The sequence below is a fragment of the Euprymna scolopes genome, chromosome 24, assembly GCF_053919585.1.
Source record: "Euprymna scolopes isolate OS-2025 chromosome 24, ASM5391958v1, whole genome shotgun sequence".
In the NCBI taxonomy this organism is placed as follows: Eukaryota; Metazoa; Mollusca; class Cephalopoda; order Sepiida; family Sepiolidae; genus Euprymna; species Euprymna scolopes.
The window spans coordinates 89,548,418-89,572,216 of record NC_136505.1 but is presented as its reverse complement, the minus strand read 5'-3'; the positions used below and the strand labels follow the sequence as shown (position 1 = coordinate 89,572,216).

The following is a 23,799-nucleotide window of genomic DNA, read 5'->3' as shown; positions in this document are numbered from 1 at the left end:
ACAAAAGAAGACAGAAGTATGCAGATGTTGCAGTGGGTAATTGTGGAAGGATGTCCAAAAGACAAAGTACATCTTGACCCAGAGGTGAGACCATATTTTAATATGCGGAATGAAATGACTGTACAAGACGGGTTAATTTTCAGAGGAAACTGAGTAGTGGTCCCAACTACCCAGCGGGCTGTGTTGAGAGAAAAATTGCATTCCAGACACCTCGGGGTCGAAGGATGTTGTAGAAGAGCAAAAAAATGTTTGTACTGGCCAAATATGAACAATGACATCAGAGACTATGTTTCAAAATGCTCCACATGTAGAAAATATGAGGTAGCCAGTCCGACAGAGCCCTTAATGGTACATGAGATTCCTGAGAGATCCTGGGCAAAAGTAGAAATAGATCTCTTCAAGTTTGCAGATAGGAACTATCTCTGCACAGTTGATTACATGAGCAATTTATGGAAAATTGATCATTTTTCAACTACACAGATAAAGATGGTGATCACTAAACTTAAACACCAACACGACATGGAATACTAGATCAGGTAGTTACTGAAATGGGCTCCAGTTCAGTAGCCAGGAATTTTCAACTTTTGCAAGAAAATGGTGTTTTATACATACACCTGTCAGTCCTTACAATAGCAAAGCAAATGAAAAAGTAGAATCTGTGGTGAAGAACCTCTTTCGGAAAGTGATGGATGATAAGGGTGATCCATACCTAGCGATGCTGGATCACAGGAATATGCCAGATAAATGCCTGTTCTCAGCAGCACAAAAACACTTCTCCCAACCATAGAGAATCTACTCAAACTAGAATTAGAGCAGTATTTCAGTTATAAAGTAAAACCACTCCAACTTTTGCACTGCAGAGATGTGGTACAGATGAAACCACACATAAAATGTCAGAAGGAGTGGAAGAAAGCCATTGTATGGTGAAGATTGGATGAGAGATGTATCGACGGAATTGGGTAGCTTTGAAAAAACAACAGAAGAACCCCCATTGCCATCACCAGTTATACCAATTGCACAGTGAGGTACCAGCTAATGTGGGACCAGATACAGAATAGACGTGTGACCCCCCCCCCCCAGACATCTCAACAACAAAATGATGAAGGAGAAAGACCGAGCCCACTACTATCTCCATCAAAACCAAACCCAGAAAGGGTGAGGAGGACACGGTTGGGAAGACTAGTAAGAAATCCGGCTAGGTTCAAGGACTATATATATATATTGTGAATTGAGTCCAAAGTGAAAAGAGCAGAATAATCCCTGTTAAGCAAGAGGGTAATCAACCCCAATGAATTGCTTAGGTTACTATTTTATTTTTGTCTGTTACCTTTTATTAGATTTTTTTTTTTTAATTCTTTTGTTTTTAAAAAAAGGGAAGACATTACATGAGGCACTAATTAAGGTTAACAACGCCTTCAACGGCGTCTCTGTAGTTTGCCCTGAATAAAAGAAGCAATGATCCTACACGTGTTTATTGTATTTTATCAATTAACATCCACAAATAAATAATAATGAAACACAACCTCATCCTCATCCCTATACCCCAAGAGATTCTAAGCGACTTCTAAGCGACCACAGGTTAACGCTCTGTAAAACTTGGCAGAAAGAAAAAATAACAATTTACATTTTAGAATGGGGGTTCAGCTTCGCATAAAATTTATGTAAAATAATTGCCTTTCTCCGGGTTTAGGACTGTTAACATAAGTCATTTTTTTTACCATGAACCCTAATTCCGAACTGCAAGGTCGTAAAATAATCACTTAAATAGACCCCCCCCCCCCGCTTAGGGTTTGTTTGTTTTGTTTTGTTTGAAACCTAAAAACCGATGGCGAATGTTTCAAACGCTAACCAAGAGTTAAATTACAACGAAGGAAAGCAAAAATGGACAGTTTACAAATTGTGCTGTAAACATTATTATTTAGGAAGTCATTTTTAATACGGGTAAAGGACTATTTTGTACTTTCACCTAACAATTTAATAAAAAAAAAAAAAAAAGATACTGTAAATTTTTTTATTTTTTAAAATCGTTAACCCGTATAATGAATACACCTTTTTTATTTTCTTTTTTTTTTCGTCTTTTTCCATTCTTTTCAGCGGGTTATTATCTACCAGATTTCAAAAAAATAAAAATAAATAAATAAAATAATCAATAATTAAAAGATTTTAGGGGATGTTTTCTAATACAACGTTTTAGTAAATCGATTTTCCCATGTGAAAACCAGTCGATGGTAACACAAAACTGAGAGAGGTAGAGTCTTATTTTTAATTTAATGAAGATTATTCAATTTTTAAATGAGAAAATAATAATTATTCATTAAATTTAAAATATGCGGGGGGGGGGGGGGCTTACCCCAAAGTTGTATTTGCAGATTTCCTGTTTTAGTCAACTGGTTCTGATACTGGATCGATTTACCAGCACGTTGTATTAGAAACTGGGCATATAACATTTTTGCATAATTTGACCCGAATTCTCGTGAATTCCTGTCAAGCATGGATCGGGTGAGGCCGGCAATTATCGGTGTAAGCCGAGCGTCATAACAGATGCAGACTAATGAAAAAAAAAAAAAAAACCGAAAAAATACAAATAATAATAATAAAAAAAAAATAACAAAAAACCTACCTTGAAAAATGAAAATATGTTTTAATTTTTTTTTTTTTTTTTTTTTGCAAAATATTTATCAACAGAAAGTTTTTTTGTTTTTTTTTCTCCAAGAAAATATTTTTTAACCGTATAATCGTTAGGTGTAAGTACAAGTTTTTTTTTTTTTTTTGAGTGTGTTTTCTTTTCTTTTTTGTAACCGTATTTTTTTTCTTGTTTTTTTTTTTTATTATTATTTTCAAGACTTGTTGTTCAGTGAAGTTGTTTTGGTGGCACTGTTCATTTGTACATCTCCAGGATAAATCATCTTTTACACACGATTTTTTTTTTTAAGTAAGCATTTGTGTTTACAATTGTTGCACCTCATTTTTGGGGGACAGCAATTTCTTCTCCTTGCAATATGAGATTGTCTGCATGTTTTCATTTCTTTTTCTGACATGCAACATGCATGGGTTTATTTTCTTGTCTGTCATTTTTCTGTATGGTGAGTTTGAACATATATTTGTTTGTCAGCTTTTTTTTTTTTTTTCTTTGTTTAGTCGCTTTCTTCCAATTCGAATGTCGTCTGCTTCCATTTAGATAGCGCTTTTTCATTGACTAATCAAACTCCCAAAAATTCAATTTAAAAAAATAATAATAAATAAATAATAAATAAGTAACTAATCAGAAAAATAAAAAGTCACCCCGCCCCCTTAATATCACCTAAAAAAATTATTAAAAACATAACAGAAAAAAAAAAAAAATAAATAAATAAATAAAATAAAAAGTCGAGTTAGCGCTTCAACATTTGAACAACGCTCGCTCGGTTGACACCGATTATTGCCGGTCTCGCCCGATCCGTGCTTGACGGGAATTCACGATAATTCGGATAAAATTATGCAAGAGTACCCATTTTTGTATATATAGGGGTACATTGTACACGTTTGCCAAAAAATTAATAAACAAAAGATATTTAAAATATATATATATAGTAAACAAAAGATACTGTTTGTCAACTGTCAGATGCTGTGATTTCATTGGCTAAACATTTCGGCCGATTCCGTTAGTTTAGTTTTCGGTTGCCCGAAATTTGCCGACGATAACACGGGCAGGTTACGTAAAGTGCCAATACGCTACGCCAATCAAATCGCAGCATCCGACAATTGGCAAAAGGCGATAAAAATATTGCGAAAAATTCAAAAAATTTATAAAAACTGATTAAAGTTGTCACCATGAATTTTATTATAGAGTTGAAACAGATTTTGCAGTCTCCAGAAGCAAATATTAAATTTTGTCAAAAGTGGAAACTTCTCAACAAACAAAACGTATGGTTGTTTTCGTTAAAAAAGAAAAAGAAAAGAAATTGTTTGCCATAAAAAAAAAATCATATTTAATGATTCAGGTTTGTATTACTATACACATAGATTCGAAAAAGTTGTCAAAAAAACATATATATAACAAATAGACTTCATCAAAGACAAGATAAGTTGCTTTTTTTTTTTTTTTTTACATAGACATCACCACTTATCAAGGCCAAGAGGCCACTCAAGGATAAGGGTTAAAGAGTGTACAGTAGACATTGGACAATATAGTACTCATTAATAATGAAAATTTGGTAAATTTGATAACTTATATAGAACGGCTCATCAAGAACTTATTTTCTACCTAACTGGATAATTTTCAGTGTTTTTATTTAATGTAACATGTTTATTCAGCTAAAAAAACATAGTGTTTACCGATGTATTCGATAATTACAAATGGCGCCGCACTCTCTGTTGAACACGGTAAGTTTGGGAAAATGAGTTAAAAATAAAACTATACACAATACTGTCAAAAACCCACCGAATATATGTCAGCCTATGTCACAGTAACATATTTTATTTTTATTTTTAACTCATTTTCCCAAACTTACCATGTTCAACAGAGAGTCTGGCGCCATTTAAAATTTTCCAGTACATCGGTCAACACTGTATGTTTTTCAAGCTGAATAAACATGTTACATTAAAAAAAACACTAAAAAATTATCCAGTTAGGTAGAAAAGTAACTTATCTTGCCTTTGATAAGCATTTGTTATATATTTGTCTTTTGACAACTTTTTCGAATCTATGTGTATAGTAATACAACCCCACAAAACATTTTTTCTTACATGTGGCCAGAAAAAAAAAAAAAGAAAGAAAGAAAAGAAAAAATATGTCGACGAAAATGTGAACCCTATTATGCATAAGTACAAACATATTCCTTTTCATGACTTAAAAAAAGTATGTATTATTATGGTAAAACTCGAGTCTTACATGCCAGAATTAATCATAATCATAATCATTAATGTTTCTGATCAGAATTTAGTATGAAAAATGACATTGTTAAAAGTCTAAAAAAAAAAAAAATTAAAAAAAAAATACTATTTGCTTTCTTTTAACCCAAAGTCCGAGTGACAATACTAAAAAGCAAATATTAAATTTAAACCAAAAAATAAGATGCAAAAGATGCGTGCGAGATGAATGTAACGGAACTGTTCAAATAAAAGTCAACCAATGTTTTCATACGTCAAGGTTTTTGATCCTCTTCTGTCCAAGAAAGTCAAGTATCACTAGTGAAATATGCATTAAAAATACTTCAGGGGGTTAATGTCTAGAATCTTTCCAACTCCGTCCCTCCCACCCCCCGTTCAAAAAAACTTTACAATGACGAGAATTTAGGAAAACTCGTTCCCGGAAAACTCGTCCCTTCTTGTTAGGTAGGAAAACTGGTCCCTAATAAATATCAATTGAAAACACATTTTATGACCATTCTTGAAGGAGATATTATTTTTAAAAGAGACTATACCCCCATAATGTTTTCTTTTTAAATATTTTTACTTGTTTACTGTTGTTTTTAAAAAAATACAATTGATTTTCTAAGTGTCCGTTTTTTTTTTTGTTTTGTTTTTTTTTACATGGCAGTCACTACTTATCAAGGCCTGGAAGCCACTCGAGAGATAAGGGTTATTTCATGTATAGTAATCAATGAGATAATATCGCGGTTATCGTTAATAATGGAGATTTGATAAAGTGTCTTACTTAAGGGGGCGGTTTATCAGGAATTTGTTTATCTTGAACATCCAAGTTGAAGTCAGGTGGAAAACAGGCAAACGGAAGAGAGTTCCACAGGCATGCATTTCTAAAAAAGAAGCTTTGTTCATGGAATCTACGTTTTGATTTTGGCACAGATAAAGAGTGGGGGAAATTATTTACAGTGGTTTCAGCTAGACGGGTGTTTTCCGTGAAAGATTGGCAAGGGGGGACCAGAGATTGGAGCTCAGACGAGCACTTACCATGGAAATAATGATAAAACAAAGGCAGGCCCACAACGTCCCTTCTGTGGGAGAGAGGTTGCAGGGAAGTGAAAAGGGCATTCCTCACAAAGACACAAAGTCTAATTTATACTCTGTTAAGGCAAGATAGGCTGTTTTTAGCAGCTCCTGCCCAGATGTGGCAGCAGTACTCCATCCTTGGGCGTACTTGGCTTTTATATAGATAGAGAATTGCATCAGCAGTGAGATATCTTCTGGAGCGGTAGAAGGATCCCACCATTTTTCCAGTGACCTTGGCAACAGACCTGATGTATGTGTTTCATTTCAGATCAGGAGTAAAGGTCAATCCCAGAAGCTTGTCAAAACATGGAGCCTCTCCAAGACGAGAAGCCATCCATTTCAATTGATGCCAGATAGGGATCAGAGCGTTGGTGATGTAAAGATAGGAGCTTGGTTTTAGATGCATTAAAAGTAACCACCCACTTCTTCCCCCACTGTTATTTGCGGCCCTTTCTACCTACCTGGCTTAGTTGTTAGTGGTTTCACTTATTTTAAAGCGTTTATTCTGTTAAAAAACGAGACTACAGACTACATAATATTTTTAAAAATATATTTATTTACTGTTGTTTTTAAAAGGGCAAAATCGATTTTTCTACCTAGCTGGCTAAGTTGTTAGTGATTTAATTTATTTTTAAGCGTTTATTCAGTAAAAAAAAAAAAAAATTAGCATCGAATGTTATGTGAGAATGAGAAATAATGTCCGACATGAGAGGATCACATCTTAGGGGTCTTGATAATCGCTAAAAAATAGAAAATTAGAGAAAATACTGAGGTAGATATAGTTTTAAAACGCCCCCCCCCCCATCCTAAAGAAAATAAATTTGTATAATTTAGGTAATGTCCAAGATCACTGCTCGGAAAAAAAATCAAGCTATCCGAAGTGGATACGGTTGATTATGCAACGAAACCGAACGAAAGACACGAAAAACGAAACCATATATTTATAAAAAAAAAAATTACTTTTTTTTTTAACATTTCTTGTGTTATTACAAAACAAACAAATAAAAAAGAGAAAACGGGTTTGTATTACTATACACATAGATTCGAAAAAGTTGTCAAAAACAAATATATAACAAATAAATGTTATCAAAAGCAAGATAAGTAACGCTTTTTAGTGAAACGCACCAAGAAACGATAGCCGCCGTTCGCATACTGCACAAGTGTCTTTTGTTGTTTTGTGAACTCAAAAGTGTTAAAACTAAATTAATTTTTTTAAATAAAATATTTGTTTTATTATTTGATAATACAAGAAGTGTTTTCTCGGGTTTGTATTACTATACACAGAGATTCGAAATAGTTGTTAAATAAGAAAAGAAAAAAAAAATAATAATAATTGCCGAAAAAAAAAAAACGCGTTTCCTGTGGCGATAAGTTGTTCGAACATGTTTTCCCTGACATATACACATCCACACGTACGCACGCATATACGCACACACACACACACGCACGCATATACACATCCTCATACACACACTCACATTCATGCGCATACACACACACACGCTAACGTGCACACACACACACCCGAGCTGTGACGTCACTTCCTTTAAAGTGAAAGCCAGACATGCGCAGTCAGAACACTGACCCCAGTATAAAAGTCAACAAAACCTGTTAACTTCCCTTTTTTCGTCCGAACCAGCGTTCGAGCTGCTTAGTCGACGAACCGACCGCGTGCTCTAACGTCACTCTATCTCCCCTTCGCCTTTGGTCCATCAAAACAGACATGTGCACGATGCTCTACTGAGCTTAACCCTCTCTTTCTACAGGCCGGCTTGCCACTTCACGTTTCTCTATTGCATTCTCCCGTTCCTTCCACGCGCATAGTCGTCAACGGCGGAATGAACACGTGTACACCGAAGACTTTCATTTCTCAACAGAAAATAAACGACATGTTTATTTTATTCCAGCATTTGGGTTCTTTGTTTCCTTCATTCAATTCGTTTCATTATTTTTTCTTGTAGCGAGTTAGGGTATTTTATATCCTGGTCCGCAACATGAAAGTGCATCATCACCAAAAGAAGATTTGAAAAGGATGGATGTGGATGGAGATGCACACGCACGCAATGCCCCCCAACCTCCCCATGTTAAGAACGGCTTTTGAAATAAACACCCCATAACCTCCCCATGTTAAGAACAGCTTTCGGAATAAACACCCTTCCCAACCTCCCTATGTTAAGAACGGCTTTTGGAATAAACACCCCCTAGCCTCCCCATGTTAAGAACGGCTTTCTGAATAGACACCCCTCCCCATGTTAAGAACCACCAATACCGAAAAAAACAAAAAACAATTTATTAATATTTTTCTTGGAAAAAAAAGTTTCTTTAATTGTTATACAAAAACTTTTAAAAAAACTTTGCTTATCTGTTTTGTTTTGAACTTTTTCGTTGGAAAAAACAAAACGAATTACAATAAAAAAAAAACTTATGTTATAAAAAAAAATAAAACGAAAAATATTTTACGGTAGGTCGTTGTTTCTTGGTTTATTTTTTGCTTTGTTAAATTCTTTTGTTAAAATTATGTTTAAATGGTTCTTCGTTTTTTTTTTTTTTTTTTTGCAGCATTTGTTACGCTTTCATAATCCGCGAAGCTCGGCGGTTAACGTTTAGTTACGGCTGGTTCAAATTATGCACAAGTACCAAATTAAGTTCTAAGATGTCAAAAAAATTAAATTAACAACAATAAAAAATGGCCACATGTCCATAAAAACGCTATATGAGCGGGAGGTGGGTGATCATTTTACGCTGAATATACATGCTAAACTGATCACTCCGGACCCCCCCTCCTCAAAGTATTGATTTGGGGTGGGGGTGGTGGTTCGATATTTTTTTATTATTTTTACAGGAAATGAATTTTTAAATAGACAACTCTTCATCCATTGGGTCAGTATTTGTAATGCACTACTATTATTAAATCATTTTAATAAATATTTAGAAATTCTAAATAATAACTGATACTGATTTCAACCAAAAAGACGTCCCAGGTTTTTTTTAAATTATATACATCAGCAGCCGCCTAGCATTTACGGCTGCTGCTGCAGCTTCCATACAAACATACACACTGCTGCTGATAATAACATCACAAATAGTGACGTCATTATAGAACCTCCTCTTCCCCCCCTCTCTCGATTCTTCTCTGACTTCTTCCCCCTCTTTGTTCTTTTTTATCTATTTGACTCCTCCCACTACTTCCGTTATCATTCGTTCTTTATGATGTTATTCAGTTTCCACTGAACTTTTCATGGTTACTAAGCAATTTTATCAGCATCTTAACATTAAACATGCGAAGTTAAATAAGTAAAAAAAAAAAAGTTTTCTTTTTGTCTAATTTTTTTCTGAAGAAAAAAATGGTTGCTTCAAAGAGCCAAAAAAAAAAAAAAAGAAAGGGATCATGTTAAAAAGCCCCTAAATGCTTATTTCGTGTGGAGTCGAGAATTCAGAAAAAAATTATTGGAACAAAATCCAAAAATTATGATTCCAAACACTAACATCCTTCTCGGGAAAATATGGATTGAAATGCCGTGGAGGAGAAAAAACCTTACTTCAAAAAGGCAGAAAAGATCAAGAAACAACATGAAATCGATTATCCTGCTTTTAAAGGTAAATCGAAACCACGGATCAAAAACCCCAATCTAAAAAAATACGAGACCGTCATGATATCGTCTGAATTGAGGAATATTGTAAACAGTCAATATTACAAAATACCTCAGACGATGGGCATTCCAAATGGTCAGATGTTTTGGCCAATTGCTAAGTACAGCGTTCTTGAGCCAAGGGGTTCTTTCTGCACATTGGTCGAGCCCTCAAATAACATGCCATTGTGTGTGCAACAGGCGTACATGGATACCAAATCATGCGCACAAGAATTTATGGAATGCGATGATGATGTCATCACACTTTCGTCAATCGTCTCCAAGACAAATCAGAAATCCTCAGAAACATACCTGATAAAAACGGGGTTCATTTTGATAATGAATATTCTGACCTTGATCATCAACGATTCTAGCAGATCAGAAAATTCTCACACTTTACGATTATCGCAAGAGAGATACGAAACAATGGAACAAATCCACAAAGAAGACCAACCACATATTTTTTTCTGATGTTGGCACCATTTCGTGTTCACTGTTTCCCATTAATCAAAGATTTCTCTTTGCCAAAAATTAGGAAAGAAGAATCTATGGAAATGGAAAACATGTCGGAACTTCCATGTTTTCATGTCAGATGATGATCCTTTGATCGACTAATTCATGGCGACCTGCGAGTTTTGTGTGAAGATTCAAACCCTGATCAGTGAATTTGCGTTATGGCGATTTCACCTTGAATGCGAATGCCTGTAGTAAATGGACCCTTTCTATTGGTTTGTAATTTATATGTGTGTATATATTAAATCTTATCAATTTATTTCAAACATTGAGGGGTGAAAGAAGAAATGTTTTTGTTGTTGTTTGTTGAGAAACTCAAAATAACCTTAATAGTTGATAATTCATCAAAACTTTAATTCAAGTCTGGAATTATTTTTGATTCAACATTTTTTATGCAGTTAATTTTTTTGTCATTTAGCCAGGTCGCTTTAATATCCTTGTTGAATTTTCATTAGAAATGTCTGTTCAACTCGCTATATTCGCAACGTGATGATTTATTAATTTTAAATCCTATACTAAAAACTTTAATTCAAGTCAGAAATCATTATTGTGGCAACACTTTTTGCAATCAATTTTTTGTTGTTGTTGCTTTGTCATATAGTCAGGCCACCTTAAAATTCTTGGCAGTTTTTCTTTTCAGTTTCGATTCGCTAAATACGCCACGTAATAATTTATTAATTTAATATCTTCAATCAAAAACGTTTTATTTATTATCAACTTGAAACATTTTCTACAAAATAATTTTTTTTTTTTTTTTTTGCATAAAATTAGAATAGAATTTACAGATTTTAACTTTGTTAACTTAGGACGAACCAAATATACACCGTTTTTTGAATAATTTTTCTTTACCAATAAAATAGTTTGAACAAGATAGTTGCTACAACGATACGAAATATTTATTAATTTTTTTGGTCAAGATTTCATGTTATTTTTTATGTACATATTTATTTTTAAAATTAATTTTGTAAAATAAACTTTCTCAGAATAAAATGTTTGATAAATGATTCAAATTATTTGTTTATTTATTGCAAAATGTACATAAATGCTTTCTGTTTTCATTGGGGTTCGAACTCAAAATGCCACCAACGTTGAAAAAAGAGCATCTTCACCAGCATCATCCCAAGGTTTACACAAAACTTCAAAGACAAGTTGTTATATACTGTGTATCGTTGTGATAGAAAAATCATATTAACATGTTTCCGGTGGCGCAAAAGATTTAGCTGAACATAAAAATTTTATTGAAAAATTGTCTTAGAAAATGGAGGTTAAAGACTGGCCCATAGTGCATGTATAGGTTAGTAGGTGTATTATCACTTGTCAATATAAAGGAGTCTTTGGAGTTCTGGACAAACCTCAGGACAATGCTTAGTTGATTGATGAACCCAACATATTTGCATTCAATTAACATTTTTTTAAACAAAATAAAAAATATATTCTACTGTTTTTAGGCGATTATATGTAAACAACCTAAAAAAAAAGTTGGTGGTACAAAAAAGATTTTATAAAGTGGGAAGTGGGGGGGGGTCATTTTAGCATATAAATTTAATCTATCAATAAAAATGTTTTCTGATCTGGAAGTGAATAATCATTAACACAATGATCATTTTGCATTAAATCTATATTTTTAAATGATCGCAACTCTAAATTATTGTTTTTTTTTTTTTTTTTGCTGTTTATTTCTTTTCATGACCAATGTTTTTCAAACTGTTTTCAAGGGCTATGACAACAGAATATTCTTTTCATTGTTTTGACTCTCAAGTATATATCCGACACAGTTAATCAACCAAGGACCACATCACTTGATATAAAAGCATATAAGATATCAACGGATACACACTCGAGTCAAAACAATGAAAAGAATATGCTGTTGTCACAGCCCTAGTAATCACCTATAAATGTAGAATATCATTTGGGGTGGGGGAGAATTACTAAACGTTGCAGGACTACAGTTTTTCTCGAATGCCTTTAATTGTAGCATTCACTTCATGTGTGTGCATATATATATATATATATATATATATATATATATATATACAGTGATGATCATATTTATTGGCACGGTAAAATAAAAGTTAAATTTTGTCTAATAAATTCTAAAAAAGGGATTAAATTAAAGAAAATAACAAAGTATATTATGTATTTTTAACTGGCCTTTCCGATGCAGCAATCGGATTTTAGAAAAAATAAATAACAAAGGAACAACAAACATAATTGCAAAAAACCCTTGTTCAAAATTATTGGCACGGCTTTGTTTTTCTTTTAGTATCAGTATAATATCAATCAATTTCCGGTTTACGTGCTTTCTGAACTTTTTTATAGCCATATTATGCTTGTTTAACGCTAATTCAGTGAATAATTTTTTTCAGATAATTTTTAGATAGCGATTTATTTAAACTATTATAAGTGACTAAATTATAATTTTCAATCGCCATGGTTAAAACTAAGGAACACAGCGAAGACGTCAGGAAGCTTGTTGTAGTATGCCATACCAATGGGGAGGGCTATGATAAGATTTCAAAGAAGCTAAACCTTCCCAAATCCACTGTTAGAGCCATAATAAACAAGTTCAAATCGCAAGGCCACGTTATGAGTTTAGAGGGTAGAGGGAGAAAAAGGATTCTTTCCCCAAGAGATGAACGGAAAATTGTTCGACAAGTAAAACAAAACCCAAGGATCTCTGTTGGGGAGATTGTTGATGAACAGAGCACCTCTGGAGTGAATGTATCTCGACATACAGTTGGTAGAGTTTTGAAGAGAGCTGGTTTAAAAGCATGTCGTCCGAGAAAGACTCCCTTATTGAAGCCTATGCACCTGAAAGCAAGGCTAGCCTTTGCAAAACGTCATATTGATAAAGATGTTGCATTCTGGAAACGTGTTCTATGGACTGACGAAACGAAAATAGAGTTATTTGGCCATAATAAAGTGTCTTATATTTACAGAAAATCTGGCGAAGCTTTCCTGCCTAAGAACACCATACCCACAGTGAAGCACGGTGGAGGCAGTTTGATGTTTTGGGGATCCTTTGCTGCCTCTGGACCAGGGCGACTTGTTAAGGTCACAGGTAGCATAAAAAAGGAAGCTTATGTTAAAATATTGGATGAAAACCTGAAAGACTCTGCTAAAGAGCTCTCACTTGGTTGTCGTTGGTGGTTCATGCAAGATAATGACCCAAAGCATTCGGCTAAACTGACTAAGAAATGGCTTGAGGACAATCATATTAATGTTTTGGAGTGGCCATCACAAAGCCCAGACCTTAATCCAATTGAAAATTTATGGAGAACATTAAAATTGAGGGTAATGCAAAGGAAGCCTAAGAATCTTATTCAATTGGAGGATTATTGTCAGGAAGAGTGGGCTAAAATTACTACTGAAGAGTGCAACAACTTGGTTGTAAACTATGAAAAGCGACTGAGGAAGGTAATCAAGGCCAAAGGCTATGCAATTGATTATTAAATAAATCGTGCGAATAATTTTGAACAAGGGTTTTTTGCAATTATGTTTGTTGTTCCTTTGTTATTTATTTTTTCTAAAATCCGATTGCTGCACCGGAAAGGCCAGTTAAAAATACATAATATACTTTGTTATTTTCTTTAATTTAATCCCTTTTTTAGAATTTATTAGACAAAATTTAACTTTTATTTTACCGTGCTAATAAATATGATCATCACTGTATATATATATATATATATATATATATATATATATATATATATATATATATATATATATATATATTGGGTAAAACTTTGTTGTGATGAAAAACCTTGAATGTTCTTGATGATTTTTTGTGCTACAATGTCCAAAGTCACACAACCCTGATAATGTTCAGTGGTCATGTGGGAGAGTTCCAGATTAATATTAACCACACAAAAATATTAACCAGATTAATATTAACCACACAAAAATATTAACCAGATTAATATTAACCACACAAAAATATTAACCAGATTAATATTAACCACACAAAAATATTAACCAGATTAATATTAACCACACAAAAATATCTTGTGCATCATATGATGGTGAGCGCACTCTTTGCCTCTGCTGTCTTACAGCATCAAAGTGTCATCATCAGTGCACAACAGTAAATTTGTGTGTCGACATCAGGAAGGGCATCCAGTCATAAAAATTAGCACCAACAAAATTATGAATGAAAACCCAATATAACCCCACCTCACTCCGCAATACCTGGTAAAAGGGTGCATATGGAGTCGGTATCATAGTACGCAAGGAACTTGTAGATAAAATCATATAATGAGATATGGAAATCGAATTATTGCAGTTTCCCTTCTTATAGGGCAAAGCAACAACATAACACGTTATTTCCATTTATGCTTCACATGCCGGTCATCGTTAAGCTGAGAAGGCAGAATTCTCAAGCTTTCTGGAGGTTGTGGTAGTCAAGATGCCAAAAAACACAAACCCTGCAATAGCAAGTGACTTCAACATGCATACCCACTCAAAGAACAAATTTGAGAAAATCATGGCGTCTACAGGTTTAACACAAGGATGTGTTAAATGTATATTGGCATGTATGGATGTAAAGCCAACAACAAAGCTGCTAAACAACTGAACACAGCTTTGACATATATGCACAGTTGGGTATCAAGTCTGACAATAGAAAAACTCTTAACAAAGCCGACTAAAATCGACCAAATATAGGGGAATATTTTAAGACATTACTTAATGGTGAGTTTGAATGTGAATATTCTCCTGTGGAGGTGGTGGCAGGTCCAATGCGGAAAATATTGAAGGCTCAGATTGAGGTTGCAATGGAGGTTTGTAACTGTTCTTGATGAAGGATTTTGACAAAGTGCCAAGAAAAATTAATCTCTGGACCGTCAGGCACAAACTTGTTCCTAAGCAATTGCAGTTTCCAGACCATAGCTATGAGCTTTGCTGGTATGCTCTCTGAAACCCTAAGAATAATGGTAGGAGTGTACCAGGAATCAGTACTTATCCCACTTTCATTTATAATTGTTTTTGATGATGTAACAAAAACATGCGGCAATGGTGCTCTTTGGGTGATATTGTATGCAGATGATACTGTTATCAGTGCACCCAGTGCGACAGAAGTGAGTACAGCATTTAATACATGGAAATCAACACTTAAAAGGGGCATCTTGAATCGTAATATGACAAAACTGAAGAATTTGCTGTTTGACCCAAGGCAAATACTAATGCAGCCTTTAAGCTTGGAATTGACTCGAACTTCGTCAAGTGCAGGACATGAAATAAGTGATGTCAGCAAAGGTGCTGCATATAGCAGATGCAACTGAACTTCATTTGCAGCATCTATTGAAATCCACCTTTTTTCGAAAGAGAAGTTGTTGCAAACTAATGCAACTATAAGACAATGTATGTCTGTTACACAGTCTTCAGGCAACAATTTTACAAAATGAAGTAATCCCATTTTATGCAAGAGTGGCAATATATATACACGTATCTGACCTGTATTCTCTCTTTGTTTCATTTTACTTCAGTCAAAGTTCTCAAAAATTAAAGGGCCCCCAACCCGAGACTAACACATGAACTCTATATAAGCTACATAGATATTCAAATTAGTTCTTTATCTCTCAAACACTGAGTTAGTAAAGAAGTTGAGATCATAATTTTCCTCTTCCCAATTAACCATTTTAATATGGTATAGTAGATCTTGCTTTTTGGTCTCTTGGATTCCAGGACAAGAATTCATCTAGTCTGGTGGAGTTTCCAACTTCGCGCTATTACTTGAGGTAACATCACTTGGAAGAAGGTGTACTATTCCTTGTAAAAGATTATGTGGGTCAGCCATACTGAGTAGATCTTATTTGAACTGTGAATATTATGTAATTTTGAATATTTGGTCAAGGTTTACTTCTGGGGAAAAGTATCCTCATGCCAGGTTGTTCTGACAAACCTCTATCCAGAGAAACCCTAGACGCTTGAAGACTGCATCTAGTAGGCATTTAAGTAGCTGCAAAACCTGTTCAAGGAAACATCATCACGACACAATCCTGGATGTTAAAACTTGTTGGAGTATAAAATTCTCAAAACTAGCAATTAGATTTGTTAAGGCATTTAAAGTCAATTTAAATGAGTTTCTATTCAACAGTTTCAATGCCTCCAAATTACTTTCAAATTTAGAAAAATTTCGTTAAGTTTGCTTCCACAAAATAAAACAATAAATGTGAACAGGACTGTTTTATATTAAAATCAAAACAATAGTTGAATTAGAAAAAGAGAAAAACGAAAGTTAACCCTTTAATGCTAGATTTTTTTCTATGCCATGAATAAATTTTTTAATCATGAAACCCATGCGTGACGGAAGTTAGCGTGCAACTGACACACGAACATAAACAAACCCCTCATTCACTTGTTGAACCATGCATAAACCTGTACTTTGAAGACCAGTTGGGTTGACAAGCCATAAGACTAAGAAATATTTCCTTTTTGAAAGGCAACTTGAAAGTACAATTTGGTGGTAAAAGGTTAATTAACTTCAATTGCACACACACAAGTAGTATATCAGAAAGATATGGTGTTTCTTTTATGAGAAGTTGAATTTGGCGGTTTTAATTTTTTTCTTCTTTTTTCTCTGTATGCATTTATTCATAATTACAAACAATTTTATCAAAATTTGAATGAAAACAAACATGTTTTCTTTTTGATATAAAATTTTAAATTATTTACGAAAACCAGTTTGTACATTTTGATGACCACTGACAAGAGAAGATAACTCCAGATACAACTAATCATGGCAATGTAAATTATTTAAATATGTAATGAAAATTGACTTTTGTTTCGTGGTTAATGGTAAATTGCACTTGAATGTTCACAATGCCTCTCCCCTTCCAAATACTATCCAACCATATTTAGTACATTGCACTTCAGTCAATACCTGAATTGCCCACCAAGTTTCAGTTATGAATGTCCAACAGTCTTTGTATTATTGCCGTTCAATTATAAACACACTTGACTGCAATGGGATCTGTCACGATTTGGGCTGTGATAGCGTTCTTCAGTTTGGGATTGTTTTGTTAAGGACTACAGGTAAAATCTGGGAGAGGGGGTTGTGGTCAGGCAAGTGTGAAGTCCATTTTAGATCACAGAGCCTTCTGATGAGATGATCAACAAAGTGTCCTTGATATCACTGTACCAAATAAAAGGTTTTGAATTTTATTAATAATTCGATTTCTTTTTATTTTCTAACACTATTTTTAATGCTGCAAATTGCCTTGAAGAATGATAAAAATATTTTCCTGTGTTGGAGATTCAGAAAAGTAAATATTTCAATGGTTAATGAAACTGACAACTGTGGATGAAGATCCATTCAGTATCAGAGAAACTTGCCATTTTACAGCCATCTGTTGAGTATTAAAAAGAAACTAAATCAAGTTTTTATTTTGCTTCTGCTAGAAAGAGAATGGTGAACACATATTAAATGGAGGACCTCACAAATAGTTGGTAAGAGATATTTTTGTTAAGAAAAAGAAATAGAAAAGAGGAATAAAAAAGAGAAATATGATGGATGAGAGAGAGAGAGAGAGAAAGAGAGAGAAAAGGATTTCAGAGGAAAGAAAGAAACAGGAAACAGAGATTCAGAAGAAAAATAAAGAAAAGAAAAGAGGAAGTGTTAATCTCAGAGAGAATTAGGGTTTTCATAAAAACCATTTGTTTTAGCAAAAAAGGGAGACTTGACTGGCTGGCGACCAAACAGCACACGTCGGCTTCGAGCTGTTGGCCCAAAGCTGTAGATCCCCCCCCCCCGAAAGAGCTAAGTGGAAAGAGAGACTTTCCCTATGACTGGCTGATAAACAAATGAATGTAAACCTTGTCTTGAACAAAACCGGAAAATCACAATTTCAAATATTAACATTCTTTTCGTAAAAATATGGAGCGAAATGTTTCGTGGAGGAGAAAAACAACCTTACTTCAAAGAAGCAGAACAGATGAAGAGGAAACACCAAATTTATTATCCTCAGCGTAAATCAAAACCATATGCAAAACTGTAATCTTAAAAAGTATGAAACCGTCATGAAATCATCTGAGTTGGGAAATATTCTAAACAATGGATATTACGAAATGCCTCAGACGTTGACCATTCCAAGCGGTCAGATGTTCTGAACACATGTTGTAAGGTATTATCTCACCTCGGTTTTTCCCTTGGCAGAATAAAAGAAAGCAAACAGAAATTACAACTGGTTCAACTTTAAACTTCAACTTAAATTTTATTAAAGTAAAAAGATTCAAATTGCAAAAGATGTGCCTTCTGCCGTAACACAAAGTTGGTAACACAAGGTGGTATATCTATCTATCTATCTATCTATCTCTCTCTCTCTCTCTCTCTCTCTATATATATATATATATATATATATATATATATATATATATATATATATATATAGAGAGAGAGAGAGAGAGAGAGAGATATAGATATATATACTGGTAGCCAAATTGGTTCTATGAGATGAAAATACATGAAAATTTGAAGTCGTATTGAAGATTACAATACTATTCTATGGTTAATGTTTTATGACAATTTGGTACAAAAGAACCTATATTTTCAAACCAATAAAATATGCCCAAATTTGCCTACATTTGTATATATATAGTGTCCTTGCAGGCTAGCTTCAGTTTTGCTGCTTTGGGATGAATTTTGCTTTAGGTTTTTTATTTGCTTGGTTGTTTCCCCTGTGGCCTTGCCAGGCCACTAATATATAATATGAATATGAAAAAAAATTTGCAATTTTATTAAAGTTCGTTCTTTACTTAATCGTGAAAAAAATCATATTAATTAGATAATTACGTGATTTTTGATAAATTTTTGGTAAAGGGAGTCTTCATCAAAACAAACCTTACCTAGTTACCTGCATTGGATGCTTCAACAAGCAGTGATATGGTTAGAATAAATTTAAATGTCTTACATTCTGTGAGAAAAAGGTTCATGAAGGCTGAATCAAGTGAAAAAATTTGGAGAGCACTGCGATTTAATATAAGACATTATGCGGATGAACGATTTGTGACAGGGGACAACGTTTATTATAGAAGATAAAATTAAAAAAGGTTGGCGGGGCCTTGCCAAAGTTTTTGGGTAAAGAGGGTCATTGTTTATTGATCCAACATGGAGAAGCATTCTACAGGATGCATTCATGTCATTTGACGATGGTTAACAAAGACCTTTGAAGGCCAAGGAATAAAAAAAAAATACAATTTCTTTAAATTAGATGAATGAAGTCTTGGAAGAGGAAGTTGAAGAATTCCAATAGTAACAGGAAGAAACTGAAAGACAGAAGAGACGTTGCGAGCCTGTCTTTGTTTTACCGTTATTTCCATGGCAAGTGCTCGTCTGAGCTCCAATCTCTGGTCCCCCTCTCGCCAATCTTTTACGAAAAACACCCGTCTAACTGAAGCCACTGTCAAAACTTTTCCCCACTCTATATCTGTGCCTAAATTAAAACGTACATTCCATGAACACAGCTTCTTTCTTAGAACAGCACACCAGTGGAACTCTGTTCCGTCTGCCTGTTTCCCACCTGACTACAACTTGGATGTCTTCAAATCCAACGTAAACAAATTCCTGATGAACCGCCCCCTTAAGTAGACACTTTATGAAATCTCAACACTAACGTACAACGTACTGTACATGCAATGACCCTTATCCCTGAGTGGCTTCCAGGCCTTGATAAGTGGTAACCTCCCTGTAAAAAAAAAAAAAAAGAATGATGCGCGCTGTTCATGGTATAAGAAAGTTACTCAGGAATTTAAAAAAATGGTAAATGCAATGTTTCTTTGGCATGATTTATCTGAGAACTTGATGGGTATTCTGGCAATGCATGTAGATGACTTTATATTTTATGGAAATGGTTATTTTTTTTTTTTAAATGTGATCTCAGAATAAAAGAAAATATTCAACGTTGAAATGCATAAAAATGGAACCTTCAAATTTCTGAGATTGTGCGTTAGACAAATGGAAGATAGGATCATTATAAACCAATTATGTGCCATCTATTTCTCAAATAGATATAAAGAAAGGAAGATCCTCAAGGAAAAATGATGAGCTGAGTGGAGAGAAGACAGATTTAAAAAGACTAACAGATCAAATAATGTGGGTACTTTTTTTTTTTTACATAGGCATCACCACTTATCAAGCCCCAGAGACCACTCGAGGATAAGGTTAAGAGTGTACAGTAGTCAGTTGAACAATATAGTAATTGTTAGTAATAGAAACTAGGTAAATTTGTTAACTAAGTGGAACAGCTCATCAAGAACTTGTTTAGTTGGACTTGAAGACAACCAGATTGTAGTCAGCTGGAAAGCAGAAGAACGCAAGACAGTTCCACAGGTGTGCAGTTCTAAGAAAGAAGCTTTGTTCATGGAATCTACATTTAGGTTTAGGCACAGATAAAGTGTGGGGGGAATTATTGATAGTGTTTTCAGCTAGACGAGTGTTTCTTGTGAAAGTTTGGTGAGGGAGGACCATAGATTGAAGCTCAGTCAAGCACTTGCCATGAAAATAACGATAAAGCAGAGACAAACTCATAACATCTCTTCTGTGAGGTAGAGGTTGCAGAAAAGAGAAAAGGACATCTCCTACGAGGCTACAAAGTCTATTTTGAACTCTATCAAGGCAGAACAAGTCCTTTTTAGCAGCTCCTGCCCAAATGTGGCAACAGTACTCTATCCTTGAATGTACCTCGCTCTTATATAGATAGAGAATTGTGTCAGCAGTAAGATATCTACTGGATTGATAGAAGGATCCTACCGTTTTTCCAGCGGCCTTGGCAACAGATTTAATGTACGTGTTCCATTTAAGATCAGGAGTAAAGATCAAGCCCAGAACCTTATCAAAACATGAGGCCTCCCCAAGACGAGAGCCATTCATTTCAACTGATGCCAGATGGGGATCAGAGCGTTGGTGATGTAAAAAAGCTTGGTTTTAGATGCATTAAAAGTAACAATCCACCTCTTTCTCCATTGTACTACGTGCTCAAGATCAGAGGATTGATCATTTACGATCTTAGATGTGCTACCATATATAGTAGTGTCATCAGCATAAATGTCTACAAATGATGTAAGGATGTGGGTATCTACCCAGGCTCGACCTGGTGTATGTTGAATGAGTAATACTGGAAAATCTCCTAAAGTAGTTTCTTTTTGAAGCCAACAAGTCACTATTAAAGCTTAAATCAACAGCTGGGAAATCCTTCGGATTTGAGTGTGGTTTGCTATTCTGATGCTACCTATGCCAGCTTGGAGGATGGTTCCTCACAGGGTGGATTTATCATCTTTGTTTATGGTAAGATGAATAGACTGACTCCTATATGCTGGTCATAAAAAAAGAAACTTGACTGAGTAGCAAAGAACCCATTGATTTCTGATACTCTTGCACTCAGTGAAACTGCTAATGCAGGTGTATTGATAGCTACTATGCTGCAAGAAATTTTCAGACTATCCAAGTTGCCTGAAACAGACAACGCATCTTTGGTAGAGACCTTAAAATCATTAAATCTTGTAAGTGACAGACGTTTAAGAGTTGATGTGGCCAGAGTAAAGGAAATATTGATAAAGGAAGAAATCCAAATTGAATGGATCAGGGGACAAGAACAGGTCACAAACTGTTTGATAAAGATGGGAACCTCTACTGAAATTCTAAGAAACCTGTGCTAATAACCCGTTTTCTTTTCTTTTTTTTCTTTTTTTTTGAAACTTTGACTTACACCTGACACCAGAAGACAACAGCAATATGTTTATAACCCCCCCCACCTGCAAATATATATATAACAAATAAATGAGTGCAAATAGCAGAGAGGGATCTGAAATTGATTTATGTGTACAAGCAGTACCCCACCCCTACATATTTTTTTTAATTTCGTCTTTTTTCAGTTTTTTTTTTTCAGTGGATCATTATCGAATCAATCTACCAGATTATCAAAAGAAAAAAAATGAAAAGACAATATTTCAATATTTGTAAACGGTGCTCAGTTTCTAATGCAACGTTTTAGTAAATCAATCACCCATTTTAGAATCACTCAACGTTTTTAAGTCAAAGGTAGCGAATTTAGCATTTTTTAAGCAATTTAGCCTTTTTTTTTAAATTTCGCTTGAAATTGTCACATTATGTTTCAGAACACTTTCATGTTTCCACTCAATTAAAGAAAACACATAATGACGCCATTTTGCACCAAAACAAATATTAGCCACTTGATCAGCACATCATGCAACTCGCATGCCGTTCACGTGCGACTCGCGTGCCGTTCACATGCAACTCGTGTGCCGTTCACGTGCGACTCACATGCCGTTCACGTGCGACTCGCGTGCCGTTCATGTGCGACTCGCGTGCCGTTCATGTGCGACTCGCGTGCCGTTCACGTGCGACATGCATAATGTTCACATGCTGCTCACATGTGTCTATGCACGTTGGTAGATGTCATGTCAATTTTTTTCATTTTGTTTACCAACGAAAAATAACATAAAATTAGATTTTTTTTTTTCAAATAATTAATTTCATTACACTTTTAATTCCAAACCAAATCGAACATAAACACAATTAATTTACACTGGAAACTCTTTTTATTGATTCATTCGGTAGCGAATTAATTCTATTCATTTGTTTTTTTTTTATTGAGAGCAACGCCTGCTGTAAGAATATTCCTTCATGAATACAGTGCAAAAAAGTCCTAATGCGGTTAGGGAGCAGGAAGCCTCCCAAATGCGATTTGACGCTACCAGTCAAGTCGACAATTCAGCAGCAGCAGTAATTCAAACAGCCCTTTTCAGGGCTACTTTTTCCACACTACTTATGTGAACCACAGACTACTTCTATACAGCTACTACTGCCTGTCTGCTCCCTGAGACTACCCTTCTTTAACCAACAGACTCCAGCTCGCTCCTGCGGTTTCCAGTGCCTCCTACAACCCTTAGCACCACCTGCAGCATTTCAGCATCATTTGCAGCCTTGCAGCGCCTCCTGCAGCCTGCAGGATTTTTCATTTATCGATGTAAATGCAATAATTAATGGTCACTATGCACTAGAGTACCAAGTAAAGACTTACATTTAAAAAGTTGATTTTTAGGTGTATTTGGGTCCGTATTCCATATTGTTTTCATTGGTCGTCATGTTTGTTTCCACATGTGCACATTCAATTTTTGCGCGATCTGAGACGATTATACAAGGGAGATAACTAACATCAACTGAGCAAAAATAATCACTTTTTACAAGAGATAATTTCAGACGCTAAAATAATTGACTGAACAATGAAACAATTTCAAGTAAAAAAAAAAAAAAGACCTTGTCTTCACAAGAGCATAGACCCGGAAATTACTGAGGCAGTTTATCAAAAAATGAAACAAATCAATTAAAAAACTAAATATGAAAAATAATATTAATTTAAATAATAATAAAAAATGAATACGTAAATACTATACCTAAACAATGATCTCCAGAATAGCCGTTAGTCTTGGAAATGGCTGCAACAGTTTATGAAAAGCGAACAAATCAACTGATAAACTAAAAATGTAAAATAATAAAAATATGGTAAACTGATTCAGCAATTTCCGGGACTAACAGTTCTTGCTGAGATCATAGTTTCAGTTATTTTATCCGTGTATTGATTTTTGTTATTGATAATTTATATTTCTGATCACAAATTTATTTTTCAGTTTCGAAAGGATATGATTTTTTACTTAGTGTACACTGCGTGTCAAATTATTAATGAGATAACATTTTTTACCAGTTTCAGAAACTTAG

General features: G+C 34.5%; 2 long non-coding RNA genes across 2 annotated transcripts in view; one reads left to right on the top strand and one right to left on the bottom strand.

Annotated features, from left to right (window-relative positions):
* LOC145246837 (uncharacterized) overlaps window positions 1-3,776 on the bottom strand; it is a 41,682-nt gene extending 37,906 nt beyond the window's left edge. Inside the window, exon 1 of the long non-coding RNA XR_013863178.1 lies at window positions 2,621-3,776. This is a non-coding gene — a long non-coding RNA (uncharacterized LOC145246837). The remainder of the gene's footprint in view (window positions 1-2,620) is intronic.
* LOC145246835 (uncharacterized) overlaps window positions 1-23,799 on the top strand; it is a 134,536-nt gene that overhangs the window by 80,599 nt on the left and 30,138 nt on the right. The gene's annotated exons all lie outside the window — the stretch shown is intronic.